At 46.0% G+C, this 16,005-nt stretch overlaps 1 pseudogene across 1 annotated transcript; it reads right to left on the bottom strand.

Moving 5' to 3' along the window:
* LOC311353097 lies at positions 1-14,350 on the bottom strand (annotated as a pseudogene). Its single transcript has 8 exons — positions 13,907-14,350; positions 11,253-12,962; positions 9,629-10,093; positions 3,379-3,518; positions 2,600-2,663; positions 2,024-2,307; positions 1,795-1,861; positions 1-1,282 (listed from the first exon to the last, which is right to left on the bottom strand). The product of its transcript is annotated as an uncharacterized misc_RNA (transcript).
* Between the last annotated feature and the right edge of the window lie 1,655 nt (positions 14,351-16,005).

Genomic DNA, 16,005 nt, shown 5'->3' with positions numbered 1-16,005 from the left:
TCACAGCTTCTCCCCGGAGTGAGTCATCATGTGCCTATCAAGGACGCCTTTCTGTCTGAAGCGCTTCATGCATTGGTCACAGCTGTAGGGCTTCTCCCCGGTGTGAGTCCTCATATAGATCTTCAGGAAGGAGCGGTCACTGAAGCTCTTCGTGCATTGGTCACAGCTGTAGGGCTTCTCCCCGGTGTGAGTCCTCATGTGGATCTTCAGGGCGCCTCTCTGTGTGAAGCTTTTCGTGCATTGGTCACACCTGTAGGGCTTCTCCCCGGTGTGAGTCTTCATGTGGATCTTCAGGGCAGAGCTCAATCTGAAGCACATCGTGCATTGGTCACAGCTGTAGGGCTTCTCCCCGGTGTGAGTCCTCATGTGGATCTTCAGGTAGAAGCTTTCACTGAAGCGCTTCGTTTATTGGTCACAGCTGTAGAGCTGTAGGGCTTCTCCCCGGTGTGAGTCCTCATGTGGGTCTTCAGGGAGACGATTTTAGTGAAGCGCTTCGTGCATTGGTCACAGCTGTAGGGCTTCTCCCCGGTGTGCGTCATCATGTGTCTATCAAGGGCACCTTTCTGTGTGAAGCGCTTCATGCATTGGTCACAGCTGTAGGGCTTCTCCCCGGTGTGAGTCCTCATATGGATCTTCAGGGAGGAGTTTATACTGAAGCACTTCTTGCATTGGTCACAGCTGTAAGGCTTCTCCCCGGTGTGAGTCCTCATGTGGACCTTCAGGTTGGAGAGTTCACTGAAGCACTTCATGCATTGGTCACAGCTGTAGGGCTTCTCCCCGGTGTGAGTCCTCATGTGGACCTTCAGTTTGGAGCGTTCACTGCAGCGCATTGTGCATTGGTCACAGCTGTAGGGCTTCTCCACATAGTGAGCCCTCATGTGGATCTTCAGGTTGCCCTTCTGTCCGAAACGCTTCATGCATTGGTCACACCCGTACGGCTTCTCGTCGGTGTGGGAACGCAAGTGGACGATCATCTTGGCATTGTTGGGGAAAACCTTGCCACACAAGACACAGGGCTGCCACTTGCGGCCGCCCGCCAGTTCCTCACAGTGGACGAGCCGCTCGTCGGCGGACAGCGAGCTCATAGCCTCCAGTTTGGATGCCGTGAAGAGGGTGTCATGGCCGTCCACCTCCAGTGGGCCCTCCCCTTTTCCGTAGATGCTCAGGATCCGCAGCTCCCCGTTGTTACTGGACATGTGGGAGGAGCCAGGGGGGTCCACACGCAGACTCTCTGAGGTGGCGCCGCGCTGTGTGCTGCCGTCTCTAATGTCATCGCAGTCTTCTGCAGAGAGGACTGCGAAGATATTAAGACAGATATTAATTAATTATTTAATCGAAGGGAAACAGTATGTACTTTGTAAACACCTGTGGAGTGGAAACATTTTATTTTGACATTCTTTCTTTCTATTTGTTGATTATGCCTTTTCCTTGTCCCCCTTGGGGTGGTCAAGTGTTAAAGTCTCCAGCTGAGAAGGCACCGCTACATCTCCGCCTTTTAAGGCTGCAGGAAGTCATGAAGACAACCCAGGTCATCTGTTGTTTCCAATTACATAAGTAAGTAATACTTAGTAATATTGGGAGTCAGAGCTAATCTCAGCATTCCTGATACCCGTCTGCCATGAAGAAGATGAAAATCATTCTACTATGAACTGTATACGTAGTCCTTGTGTTTAGCAGGGCTCTGCTCATGGTGCTTTTCAAAAGAGGACCAGGCTTTTTAGCGCAGGTAGAATCAAGTACATCCTCAATGGATCCAGGTTGTTTGCTTGCATAGATACAATGTGTATTACTAACCTACAGCAGGCATGTCTCCACCAATATCCTCTTCAACCTTGATTGAAATGGTGTCTGGGCTCTGCTGCTTTCCACATAAAGAAGGAAACACACACAAGACACATGCTTTCATTTGCACAGAATAATTGTCAATCCCCACTAACGACACATTGAGTCATAAAGGTGTGTGCTGGAGTTGTAACGGAGGAAGCCTCTCTTTTGGATGGTGAATGAGAAGATGATTTCCAACCTGCACACTCAGCTCCTCGTGGCAGACCAACCGCTTGCCGCAATCCAGGCTCTTGGCCACGCTGTGGTCCGCAGACAGAGAGTTCAGGGCCTCCACTTTGAACGCCGTGAAGAGGGTGTCATGGCCGTCCACCGCCAGTGGGCCCTCCCCTTTTCCGTAGACGCTCAGGATCCTCAGCTCCCCGTTGTGACTGGACATGTGGGGGGAGCCAGGGGTGTCCACACGCAGACTATCCAAGGTGGCGCCGCGCTGCATGCTGTGATTTCCAAAGGCATCACAGTCTTCTGCAGAGGGAGAAAAAAAAGACATAGTAATTGTTTTGATACATTATTTGCACAAAAGGAAGCAGTGTGTATTTGAGCACATCAAAGAAATGATTTAAATGTATGTGTATGTAACTGACAGAGGGTTTAGAATCTGTACTGCAGACACAGATTCAGAGTTTTGGAGAGGGATGTCTCCTCCAGCCCCCTCCTCCCCCAAAAGAGGACCAGGCTTTTTAGCGCAGGTAGCATCAAGTACATCCTCAGTGGATCCAGGTTGTTTGATTGCATAGATGCAATGTGTATTACTAACCTACAGTGGGCATGCCTCCACCAATATCCTCTTCAACCTTGATTGAAATGGTGTCTGGGGTATGCTGCTTTCCACATAAGGAAGGAAACACACACACAATACATATTATTTCATTTGCACAGAATAATTGTCAATCCCCACTAACGACACATTGAGTCATAAAGGTATGTGCTTTCTATGGGTGTGTGCTGGAGTTGCAACGGAGGAAGCCTCTCTTTTGGATGGTGAATGAGAAGATGATTTCCAACCTGCACACTCGGCTCCTCGCGGCAGAACTTGATTAACTTAAAGTATCTTAGTTCTTTAAAGTACTTAGGAAAAGTTATCAGGCCATAATTATCGCCACATCAGTAAAACGCTAGAACTACTGCGGTCACGTAGCTGGTAAAAGACAGTTGTGTTCGTTTGTAGTAAGGTGACCAGACATTCTTAAAGATTCGGGACATTCCCTTAGTATCCAAGCAGTAGAGATCAGTGCCTGTACCCCCTTTGCTGTAAGACGCCTCGAATTGTGCCCAGTCTCATCTGATCATCCTGGTTTGCAGAGGTGCACACTCTAACACGAACAGCAGAACGGTTATCCAATTAACAAAGAAGTGTACAACACTCGCGTTACAGTGTGTGTATTCACGCACATACCTGATGCTATCTACCTTTACATTAGCGACAGCAACTGGACTGTTAGCTGTAGCGCTAATGCTACAGCCACATTCAAAGGGTAACAACAAGGTAACAATATACAGTAAAGCAACACGATGATACAGCGTTAGTTTACTTACTTGTCCGAGGTTTGTAGCTAAGCCGAGGAGAGTTGGTATTGATCTAGACTTAATTTTCAGAAGTTCAGCAAGTCCAGCTCTGTATTGGCCCAAGTTGACGAAGCAGTCGTTGGTGAAATGTTTGGCGCAGACATACAACACTTTGGGAAGTTGTGTCGGCGCATTTCCAGAGAAACTAAAATTAACCCACTGGTTCTTCAGAGGCTTGGATGAAGGAACTAAAAATAGACCTTTGTGTTCATTTGTACATCCAAACACTGAGCAACTGCCATGCTTCGCTCGTTTGCAAACCATGATGTCTCTCCGGAAAAAAACAATGCGTCGCTCGTACGGTCGTAGCTCATTTTATCATGGGCGGTCGGGCCAAATTCTCTGGGCGGGCCAAGTAGATAAAGGGGACGTAACCTTTCCCCGATTTTTTTTATTTTTCATTTTTTTTAATGTTAAAAATAGTACAAACAAAATAATGAGAAAGAAAATGCTAAAAATTTGGGATCCTCAGGATCCCAAGCAACAAAAACATAACTCAAACAATATAGCTCGTAAGTCTCGCCCCTTCCGGTAGTCCCCATGGGACCTATGAGTTCGTAAAATATGAATGCAAAAATGCAAAAAAATAAAATAAAACAAAAATATCATCAGGATCGTAAGCAACACAGACATTACTCAAATAATACAGTTCATGTTCAAAAGGAGGAGAAGTTTAAAACTTTTCTGGTCCTACCTAAAATAAATATTCCGTTTGAATTAATCAGTGTCTATGATGTTCAGCTCATAAGTTAAAACAAATCAAAGCTTTTGGACAAAACGATAACAAAAAAATAACAGATTAACCAAAAACATCAAACAAGAAATAGCAATGTTTCAAAAGAGTTTTTTTAGTTTTGATATAGGCCTGGTACATTTTTTTCAGCTCATCATCACCACAGACTAACAACCTTTGTTGTAATACAGTGAAGTTATGCATTGGTTCTTATTATGGGTGGTTTGTGGAATATACAGGTTCCTCCTAACTCATATTTGCTTTCTCTCATTTGGAACAACTCCTGTATGCTATGCGGCAATTGGTGATTATTTGCTTTGAACATTAAACTTATCTGAACTTAATTTAATAACGGATGGATTTGTTGGTTTTCTGTAGGTGGTTTAATGTAGGCCTATAATTCGTATAGCTGTGTATTTGTTTTGTAGGCCTAATATATGAAGCAGTCCAACGTATACAGAGAGGTTTGATTCAGTTGGTCTTTGGATTAATTCAGCATTGATATTGATTTAGATAATTTGGCTTTAATGTAATGTATGCAGTGGCGGTTTTAGGTACGGGCAAAGTGGGCAGCCGCCCAGGGCGGCATTGCCCGTCAACAACTCCACCAGACCGCAATCGCGTGCCCCCCCCCCCCCCCCCACCCACCCACCCGTTAACAACTTTTCGAGGGGGGGGGGGCGCACGGAGGGGGTCTCGCCCGGGGCGGGGTGCAATTCAATGTAGAACCGCTACTGAATGTATGTGAGGTTTCCAACTTAATTAGTTGTCTATTAATACTCCAATCAGGGCAGTTGCTAGGAATTCTGGGCCCCCTGAAAGAATATCGGTGTGGGCCCCTCTCCCCCATTCATTGCCACCTTAAATGTTCTTGTTTTTCAGTGTTCTTGACGGTGCCTGGTGTAATACACCCAATTTGTTTCCCTTTTTACATTTAACGACTTAACAAGTCAGAGTATTATTATGTAAATTATGTAATATTAATTGTCTTATTCTGATTTCCCTGATTTGCAACACGTTATTACACCTCTGATTGCAAATACATTTTCAATTAATCACTCAACAAATAGGTGTGGGTATTTTATTGTATTTAACAATCAGGCACTGATATGCAAAAAACAAAGTGTCCTGGCTCAAGATAGTCCACAGGTAAATATGTAGCATTTAACTTAAATGTGCAAGTGAAACAAAGAGCACATGGAATACGTTGTTGTAAAACAAATATCAAAAACAACAACAACAAGCCTAATCTAATCTCAACTAAAGTTTAAATTGGCTTGTTTGTTCACTGTAAGTCTCATCGCTCACTCACTTCCGATGAGGAAGAACCATGGGAAGAACCAGGCACGTGCACATTTTTGCCTCGTATTAAAAGAGTGTTCTTCAACAATCGCGCCCGCAATAGCGCTCGTCCGCGATCCAACCCCCCGTTAACAATAGCGCTCGTCCGCGATCCAACCCCCTCCCCCCGTCAACAATCGCGCCCGCAATAGCGCTCGTCCGCGATCCAACCCCCCGTTAACAATAGCGCTCGTCCGCGATCCACCCTCAACAATCGCGCCCGCAATAGCGCTCGTCCGCGATCAAACCCCCTCCCCCCCCCCCCCCACGTCAACAATTCGGCACCTGCCCCTCAAAACTCCTGAGTGTGCACGTCCCTGGGAAGAACGAACCGCGGTGTGGACCAAACCATTTTTTAAGAAGGGGCCAAGGGGATTATTGAAATTATTAAAATTTGAATATTGTATGATTTGTGGCTTTGTTTTAATTCGGATTCATTCGTATGAATATATATTAGTTCAGTGTATACATAATCATTTTGTCATAGAGGCTACTGGGGGCTGTGTGTGGGCCCTAGCGGGCTGTGGGCCCTTATAATTGTCATAACCTTTCCCCCCTATACGACGGCGCTGACTCCAATCAATTATATTTCTCTTTCTAGTTCTATGCCATTTATCATGCGTTGGTTTTCTGTGTTGGTTGGTCTGTTCGCAAAAATGATAGGCCTAAATGTTGTTTTCCTTAAATTCTTCTACTGGAGAGACTGTGAAATCCGCGAGCTGCTGAACATCATGGGAGAGAAGGTGATGCAGTCGCTTTAGATCTTGCTGTAATGACGTAGGGCCGGCCTATGCCACAATTCGCCGTTAGTAAACGGCAAACTTCACGGCGTAGGCTATTAAACGCCGTTTTACCAACTTTACGCCGTATTAATTAGCATATGAAACGGAGTTTAAAACGTCTAAAAGTTGGTCAAACGGCATTTGAAGCGCCGTTCATTGCATGCAAAACGGCGTTTCAAACGCCGTTTGACCAACTTAAAGCCGTTTTAAACGCCGTTTCATAGGCCTATGCAATTATTGTGTGGCAACTATGATCATGACAGAATAAAAAAAGAGACATTTAATTAGACCTATAGAGCGTATCGGTTTATTCTGCTTTAGCCCGCTTATTGGTCTGTTCTGAGTAGGCCTACAATAATAAAAAAAAATATATATATATATATAACAGCGCAGAAGTTGGAATCCAATCATACATGTAGGGAAACACGAGGAGAAGCTTTGGATGTTAGGTCTGTTTGCACTTCTGTTGTTTGGAATCTCTATAGAATTGTATTTTTCAATTGTGGAGTTTGATATTTTGTATTGCTGTAGGCCTACATTGAAATTACAACAAGTTGCCCTCTGTAGTTGAAAGGTGTCAAGTTTTCATTTGCATTGCAACTGTAGGCTGTAATCACCAGGTCAAACACTGAGGCCAATTGACTTCTTTGTTGTGTAGATTCCTTTAAAGCAGCGGTTCTCAAAGTGTGGGGCGCGCCCCACTGGTGGGGAATAGAGACGTGACAGGTGAGACGCGACAAACGGAAGGAAATGTCACTGAAAATTATGGTAGAAGCGAAAGCTTGACAGTAGGGCTGGGTGATATTGGCCAAAAGTCATATGTCGTATTTTCAATCAGAATGTCGATATAAGATAGGCCTATATATTGATATTTGTTCATGCAATAAAATAGGTGCCGTCGCCGCGCTCCAACTCGTCATTCTATATCCGGGGCGCCGCGTCGCTGCTCGTTAACCTGCCTTGCCGATTGCAACTCAATCCTAAATTTGGGTGTAGGCCAGGGTAGCTAAACATTTTAAAATTTGTCAACAGTCGGAGCAAGATGTGGCAAATAGGCCTACATGTTTCGCGCTGAAGGGGATCTAAAAAAGTGACGCGTGTGTGTGAGCCAGAGGCAGAGCGGGATGGAGAGAGATAAGCAGAGCAGAGTCCTGCACGGCTCTTATTTTGCAAACCCACACCCAGGCCCGCTGCTAAGGTTTTCGGGGCCCTACGCTGGTTTTTGGCACCCGTCCTTACCCGCAAAACTTAAACCCACATCTGACCCGTGTTCCGAGAGTAGCGCGAATTACATTCCGCACCCGACCAGACCCGCTATAAATTGATACCGACGCCAGACCCGCACCCGAAGGAAACTTAGACACATAAGATGGAACGCCGGGGAATTACACTAGCGGGGTTTGGCGTGGTGCTTTAGATTGCCGTGCAAAAAAGCACATCATCCACTGTTGACGGTTTTAGTTGACTCCTCCGCTCCTGAATAGGCTATCTCTCAGATCCAGCACCACTCGCTCGCTTGCTGCGCTAGATGCACTGAGCAGGGATGGCGAGGATAAATCTGTCAATCTGAGCAATATTGGGAATGAACGACCGTGCTCTCCCCACTACGATCACACACCAAAAGAGTCATCTTTAGGTGTCGTAATCAAGAGGCAGGTTCGTCCCGATGCTGCGGAGCCTCATCACTGGAATCCTCTACGTCCGATAGTGTGTCCGCTGACACTCGAGCTCGCTTCTCGGCCGGGGGCATTGCTCGCATATTTTGTAGCTGTGTCACTAACAATGATTTTTTTTTTTTTTTAATACATTTTAACATTTTAAGCTTGCAGCTTTGCAGCCACGCAGGGTTAGGTCTCATAAGTTATTTTTTTGAACTTGATACAAGTCATGACACAGCTTCACTTTTATATTCTCTATTTTTGAACTTGATGCAAGTTATGACACAGCTGCACTTTTATTTGGTCTATTGTTGAACGTGCTGATATTTGATGTTATTGAGTTATAATTTAGATACATGTTACTTCAATAAATTTGGAAACGTTAAGCTTGGTGTATTTCATTAGCATTTTGTTGGGTCGATGGGGGTAGGTGGGGCTTGAAAAATCCCCCTTGACCAAAGTGGGGGATGACCGAAAAAGTTTGAGAACCACTGCTTCAAAGTCTTGCAGCACTGTCAACTTCACTCATAGTGTATTGCAATTTAACTTGTCTCCCCTCTGGCCAATCCTAAACTCTCTTGTTACTCCTCCTCACCGTTGATACCTTTGCATTTACCCACGATGTGAACGTTTCAAATAAGAATCATGCACACCCATCGTCTCATTGAATGTATGCGTGGTCATTTCGCTGCCTGTACCTTCCCAGGATCAAGCTCTGAAATGAAATGTATTTTGCTGTCCGAAGTGTCCTAAGAATAAGTTATTCATCAAACACATCAATTGACAATAAAAACAGAATGCAAATAAAGAGTTGGAAAGCGTCTTCAATCATGATGAAAATAAACTTAAAGCAATCATTTCAACGAATACAGGATAGAGGTGTCAATCAAAGCGTTCCGTTGCCCCGTGTCAAAGCACTGCATTGCTCTTGAGCTTCAGCATGTGCACACCAGGCCTGGAATTTTGTGATTTTAGTGGCAAGGCTACTTGGCCTGCAGCGGGGCAATTTTCTGAGGGCACAAAGGCCACAAATCCATTTCTAAAAACATTCATGCCTTTTTAATAAACAGTAACACTTCTAGAGAAATTGTCCATTGTTTTGAAGTTTTTATCTGCATCTTGAGGAGCCCTTTTGTGACAATTCTCCACTTCTTTTTGAAAAGGGAATGAGTGAATTTGTTGAATTTTGTGAATTAAAACTGTATTAGTGTATAAGATTAGAATTTGCCAAGTAATACATATATTTTTAAATTACACATTTAATTACGATTATTTCAAAATGACGGAGACGTCACTTTTTTACTGATCCTTTTGCAGTTTTATTTCAGAGTGCAGTTAAAAGCTCTGCTGCTCTGGAACTTCAGAAATGCTTGAGAAAATGTAGCTTGTGTGGGCGCTACCCCATTACTTAGTCAATAGCTATACAACAATATTTATTGATTGTTTTTCAAATGCTTACATTTATTTTTCACGTTGTCTTTGGGATCGCTGTGTTGTACGGATCGGGCAGCCCATCAACGAGAGCTCTTTAACACTTGCATTTTATTGGTCACACTTGTTGATAACATTACTGTTGTGTTGACCCATCAAGCACATGTACTAACGTTTCGTTGCTGGGGCGGACTTGACAGGACAGATGAGCAGGGGGGAAAGAAAAAAACAAAACGGACAGAAAGCTAGGCAACGGTGGCCGACATACGATTTTCAGAAGAGCATGAAGACCAAACTACGGGGCAACACGGCCATGGGCTTGTCCCCAGAGTGAGTCTTCATGTGGATCTTCAGGGCAGATCTTTGTCTGAAGCGCTTCATGCATTGGTCACAGCTGTAGGGCTTCTCCCCGGTGTGAGTCCTCATGTGGATCTTCAGGGAGGAGCTTATTCTGAGGTGCTTCATGCATTGGTCACAGCTGTAGGGCTTCTCCCCGGTGTGAGTCCTCATGTGGATCTTCAGGTTGCCCTTCTGCCCGAAACGCTTCATGCATTGGTCGCACCCGTACGGCTTCTCGTCGGTGTGGGAACGCATGTGGACGATCATCTTGGCATTGTTGGGGAAAACCTTGCCACACAAGTCACAGGGCCGGCCCTTGCGGCCGCCCGCCAGCTCCTCGCGGTGGACGAGCCGCTCGTCATCATCAAGTACATCCTCAGTGGATCCAGGTTGTTTGATTGCATAGATGCAATGATGCAATTACTAACCTACAGTGGGCATGCCTCCACCAATATCCTCTCCAACCTTGATTGAAATGGTGTCTGGGGTCTGCTGCTTTCCACATAAGGAAGGAAACACACACAATACATATTATTTCATTTGCACAGAATAATTGTCAATCCCCACTAACGACACATTGAAACATAAAGGTATGTGCTTTCTATGGATGTGTGCTGGAGTTGCAACGGAGGAAGCATCTCTTTTGGATGGTGAATGAGAAGATGATTTCCAACCTGTACACTCGGCTCCTCGCGGCAGAACTTGATTAACTTAAAGTATCTTAGTTCTTTAAAGTATTTAGGAAGAGTTATCAGGCCATAATTATCTCCACATCAGTAAAACGCTAGAACTACTGCGGTCACATATCTGGTAAAAGACAGTTGTGTTCGTTTGTAGTAAGGTGACCAGACATTCTTAAAGATTCGGGACATTCCCTTGGTATCCAAGCAGTAGAGATCAGTGCCTGTACCCCCTTTGCTGTAAGACGCCTCGATTGTGCCCATTCTCATCTGATCACCCTGGTTTGCAGAGGTGCACACTCTTACACGAACAACAGAACGGTTATCCAAATGACAAAGAAGTGTACAACAACAAAACGTTACAGTGTGTGTATTCACACACATACCTGATGCTATCTACCTTTACAATAGCGACAGTAACTGGACTGTTAGCTGTAGCGCTAATGCTACAGCCACATTTAATGGGTAACCATATACAGTAAAACAACACGATGATATAGCTTTAGTTTACTTACTTGTCCGAGGTTTGTAGCTGAGCCGAGGAGAGTTGGTATTGATCTAGACTTATTCTTCAGAAGATCAGCAAGTCCAGCTCTGTATTGGCCCAAGTTGACGAAGCAGTCGTTGGTGAAATGTTTGGCGCAGACATACAACACTTTGGGAAGTTGTGTCGGCGCATTTCCAGAGAAACAAAAATTAACCCACTGGTTTTTCAGAGGCTTGGATGAAGGAACTAAAAATAGACCTTTATGTTCATTTGTACATCCAAACACTGAGCAACTGCCATGCTTCGCTCGTTTGCAAACCATGATGTCTCTCCGTAAAAAAACAATGCGGCGCTCGTACGGTCGTAGCTCATTTTATCATGGGCAGTCAGGACCAATTCTCTGGTAGCTGTAGGGCTTCTCCCCAGTGTGAGTCATCATGTGCCTATCAAGGGCGCCTTTCTGTCTGAAGCGCTTCCTGCATTGGTCACAGCTGTAGGGCTTCTCCCCGGAGTGAGTCATCATGTGGATCTTCAGGGCGCCTTTCTGTCTGAAGCGCTTCATGCATTGGTCACAGCTGTAGGGCCTCTCTCCGGTGTGAGTCCTCATGTGGATCTTCAGGGCGGAGCTTTCACTGAAACACTTTGTGCATTGGTCACAGCTGTAGGGCTTCTCCCCGGTGTGAGTCCTCATGTGGATCTTCAGGGCGGAGCTTTCACTGAAGCGCTTCATGCATTGGTCACAGCTGTAGGGCTTCTCCCCGGTGTGAGTCCTCATGTGGATCTTCAGGCCGGAGCTTTCACTGAAGCACTTTGTGCATTGGTCACAACTGTAGGGCTTCTCCCCGGTGTGAGTCCTCATGTGGATCTTCAGGGCGCTTCTCTGTGTGAAGCACTTCGTGCATTGGTCACACCTGTAGGGCTTCTCCCCGGTGTGAGTCCTCATGTGGACCTTCAGGTCACAGCTAAATCTGAAGCGCTTTGTGCATTGGTCACACCTGTAGCGCTTCTCCCCGGTGTGAGTCCTCATGTGGATCTTCAGGGTGCTTCTCTGTGTGAAGCTCTTCGTGCATTGGTCACACCTGTAGGGCTTCTCCCCGGTGTGAGTCCTCATGTGGCTCTTCAGGCGAGAGTTCAATCTGAAGCGCTTTGTGCATTGGTCACACCTGTAGGGCTTCTTCCCGGTGTGAGTCCTCATGTGGATCTTCAGGGCAGAGCTCAATCTGAAGCGCTTCGTGCATTGGCCACAGCTGTAGGGCTTCTCCCCGGTGTGAGTCATCATGTGGATCTTCAGGGAGGAGCTTTCACTGAAGCGCTTCATGCATTGGTCACAGCTGTAGGGCTTCTCCCCGGTGTGAGTCATCATGTGTCTATCAAGGGCGCCTTTCTGTGTGAAGCGCTTCATGCATTGGTTACAGCTGTAGGGCTTCTCCCCGGTGTGAGTCCTCATGTGGATCTTCAGGGCAGAGCTCAATCTGAAGCACTTCGTGCATTGGTCACACCTGTAGGGCTTCTCCCCGGTGTGAGTCCTCATATGGATCTTCAGGGAGGAGCTTATTCTGAAGCACTTCATGCATTGGTCACAGCTGTAGGGCATCTCCCCGGTGTGAATCCTCATGTGGACCTTCAGTTTGGAGCGTTCACTGCAGCGCGTTGTGCATTGGTCACAGCTGTAGGGCTTCTCCACAGAGTGAGTCCTCATGTGGATCTTCAGGTTGCCCTTCTGTCCGAAACGCTTCATGCATTGGTCGCACTCGTACGGCTTCTTGTCGGTGTGGGAACGCATGTGGATGATCATCTTGGCATTCTTGGGGAAACCCTTGCCACACAAGACACAGGGCCGGCCCTTGCGGCCGCCCGCCAGCTCCTCACAGTGGACGAGCCGCTCGTCGGCGGACAGCGAGCTCATAGCCTCCAGTTCGGACGCCGTGAAGAGGGTGTCATGGCCATCCACCTCCAGTGGGCCCTCCCCTTTTCCGTAGACGCTCAGGATCCGCAGCTCCCCGTTGTTACTGGACATGTGGGAGGAGCCAGGGGGGTCCACACTCAGACTCTCTGAGGAGGCGCCGCGCTGTGTGCTGCCGTCTCTAATGTCATCGCAGTCTTCTGCAGAGAGGACTGCGAAGATATTAAGACAGGTATTAATAAATTATTTAATCGAAGGGAAACAGTATGTCCTTTGTAAACACCTGTGGAGTGGAAACATTTTATTTTGACATTCTTTCTTTCTATTTGTTGATTATGCCTTTTTCTTGTCCCCCTTGGGGTGGTCAAGGGTCAAAGTCTCCAGCTGAGAAGGCACCGCTACATCTCTGCCTTTTAAGGCTGCGGGAAGTCATGAAGACAACCCAGGTCATCTGTTGTTTCCAATTACATGTTTTACCAATACTGTAGTAATATTGGGAGTCAGAGCTAATCTCAGCATTCCTGATACCCGTCTGCCATGAAGAAGATGTAAACCATTCTATTATAAACTTTATACATACAGTGCTTCCCACAGACCAGGTAGCAATGTGTGGTGGATTTGTTGACGGGGGGGGGGGATGCGCAGATCATTTTCTTTCTCGTGTGTCTCGTTTTTCGCCTGTGCCTAAAACCTCCACTGCTTATTATGCTTACGTTATAACCGCGGGTGGAATTGTTGTGGAATTGGTGGGTTGCGGGCGGACGGGGGGGATTGTTGACAGGGGGGGTGGAATTGCGTTGCGGGCGGACGGGCGGGATTGTTGACGGGGGGGGGGGGCGCGATTACATGCAGACGGACGGGATTGATGACAGGGGGGGCTGGCGGAGTTACATTTAAAAATCGCGTTCAAGTAAAAATAAATAAGAAAAGCGTAATCAATTTGTGGCGCTCGTTGTTCAATCTGTGGCGCAGTGCCACACATTGGCCTATGTGTGGGAAACACTGACATAGTCCTTGTGTTTAGCAAGGCTCTGCTCATGATGCTTTTCAAAAGAGGACCAGGCTTTTTAGCGCAGGTAGAATCGAGTACATCCTCAATGGATCCAGGTTGTTTGCTTGCATAGATACAATGTGTATTACTAACCTACAGCAGGCATGTCTCCACCAATATCCTCTTCAACCTTGATTGAAATGGTGTCTGGGCTCTGCTGCTTTCCACATAAAGAAGGAAACACACACAAGACACATGCTTTCATTTGCACAGAATAATTGTCAATCCCCACTAACGACACATTGAGTCATAAAGGTGTGTGCTTTCTATGGGTGTGTGCTGGAGTTGTAACGGAGGAAGCATCTCTTTTGGATGGTGAATGAGAAGATGATTTCCAACCTGCACACTCAGCTCCTCGTGGCAGACCGACCGCTCGCCGCAATCCAGGCTCTTGGCCACACTGTGGTCGGCAGACAGCGAGTTCAGGGCCTCCACTTTGAACGCCGTAAAGAAGGTGTCATGGCCGTCCACCGCCAGTGGGCCCTCCCCTTTTCCATAGACGCTCAGGATCCTCAGCTCCCCGTTGTGACTGGACATGTGGGGGGAGCCAAGGGTGTTCACACGCAGACTATCCAAGGTGGCGCTGCGTTGCATGCTGTGATCTCCAAAGGCATCACAGTCTTCTGCAGAGGGAGAAAAAAAAGACATAGTAATTGTTTTGATACATTATTTGCACAAAAGGAAGCAGTGTGTATTTGAACACATCAAATAAATTATTTCAATGTATGTGTATGTAACTGACACAGCGGGTTTAGAATCTGTACTGCAGACACAGATTCAGAGTTTTGGAGAGGGATGTCTCCTCCAGCCCCCTCCTCCCCCAAAAGAGGACCAGGCTTTTTAGCGCAGGTAGCATCAAGTACATCCTCAGTGGATCCAGGTTGTTTGATTGCATAGATGCAATGTGTATTACTAACCTACAGTGGGCATGTCTCCACCAATATCCTCTTCAACCTTGATTGAAATGCTGTCTGGGGTCTGCTGCTTTCCACATAAGGAAGGAAACACACACACAATACATATTTGTTCATTTGCACAGAATAATTGTCAATCCCCACTAACGACACATTGAAACATAAAGGTATGTGCTTTCTATGGGTGTGTGCTGGAGTTGCAACGGAGGAAGCATCTCTTTTGGATGGTGAATGAGAAGATGATTTCCAACCTGTACACTCGGCTCCTCGCGGCAGAACTTGATTAACTTAAAGTATCTTAGTTCTTTAAAGTATTTAGGAAGAGTTATCAGGCCATAATTATCTCCACATCAGTAAAACGCTAGAACTACTGCGGTCACGTAGCTGGTAAAAGACAGTTGTGTTCGTTTGTAGTAAGGTGACCAGACATTCTTAAAGATTCGGGACATTCCCTTGGTATCCAAGCAGTAGAGATCAGTGCCTGTACCCCCTTTGCTGTAAGACGCCTCGAATTGTGCCCATTCTCATCTGATCATCCTGGTTTGCAGAGATGCACACGCTAACAACAACAACGGTTATCCAAATAACAAATAAGTGTACAACACTCGCGTTACAATGTGTGTATTCACACACATACCTGATGCTATCTACCTTTACATTAGCGACAGTAACTGGGCTGTTAGCTGTAGCGCTAATGCTACAGCCACATTCAACGGGTAACAACAAGGTAACCATATACAATAAAACACGATGATATAGCGTTAGATTACTTACTTGCCCGAGGTTTGTAGCTAAGCCGAGGAGAGTTGGTATTGATCTAGACTTAATTTTCAGAAGTTCAGCAAGTCCAGCTCTGTATTGGCCCAAGTTGACGAAGCAGTCGTTGGTGAAATGTTTGGCGCAGACATACAACACTTTGGGAAGTTGTGTCGGCGCATTTCCAGAGAAACTAAAATTAACCCACTGGTTCTTCAGAGGCTTGGATGAAGGAACTAAAAATAGACCTTTGTGTTCATTTGTACATCCAAACACTGAGCAACTGCCATGCTTCGCTCGTTTGCAAACCATGATGTCTCTCCGTAAAAAAACAATGCGTCGCGACTCGCTCGTACGGTCGTAGCTCATTTTATCATGGGCGGTCGGGCCAAATTCTCTGGGCGGGCCAAGTAGATAAAGGGGCGGTAACCTTTCCCCGATTTTTTATTTTTCATTTTTTTATGTTAAAAAAATAGTACAAACCAAATAATGAGAAAGGAAAATGCATTTTTTTAAATAAAA

This window comes from Micromesistius poutassou (genome assembly GCF_964030765.1).
Source record: "Micromesistius poutassou genome assembly, chromosome: 9".
Taxonomy (NCBI): domain Eukaryota; kingdom Metazoa; phylum Chordata; class Actinopteri; order Gadiformes; family Gadidae; genus Micromesistius; species Micromesistius poutassou.
The sequence above is the reverse complement of the archived record's forward strand: the minus strand, read 5'-3'. Positions and strand labels throughout refer to the sequence as shown.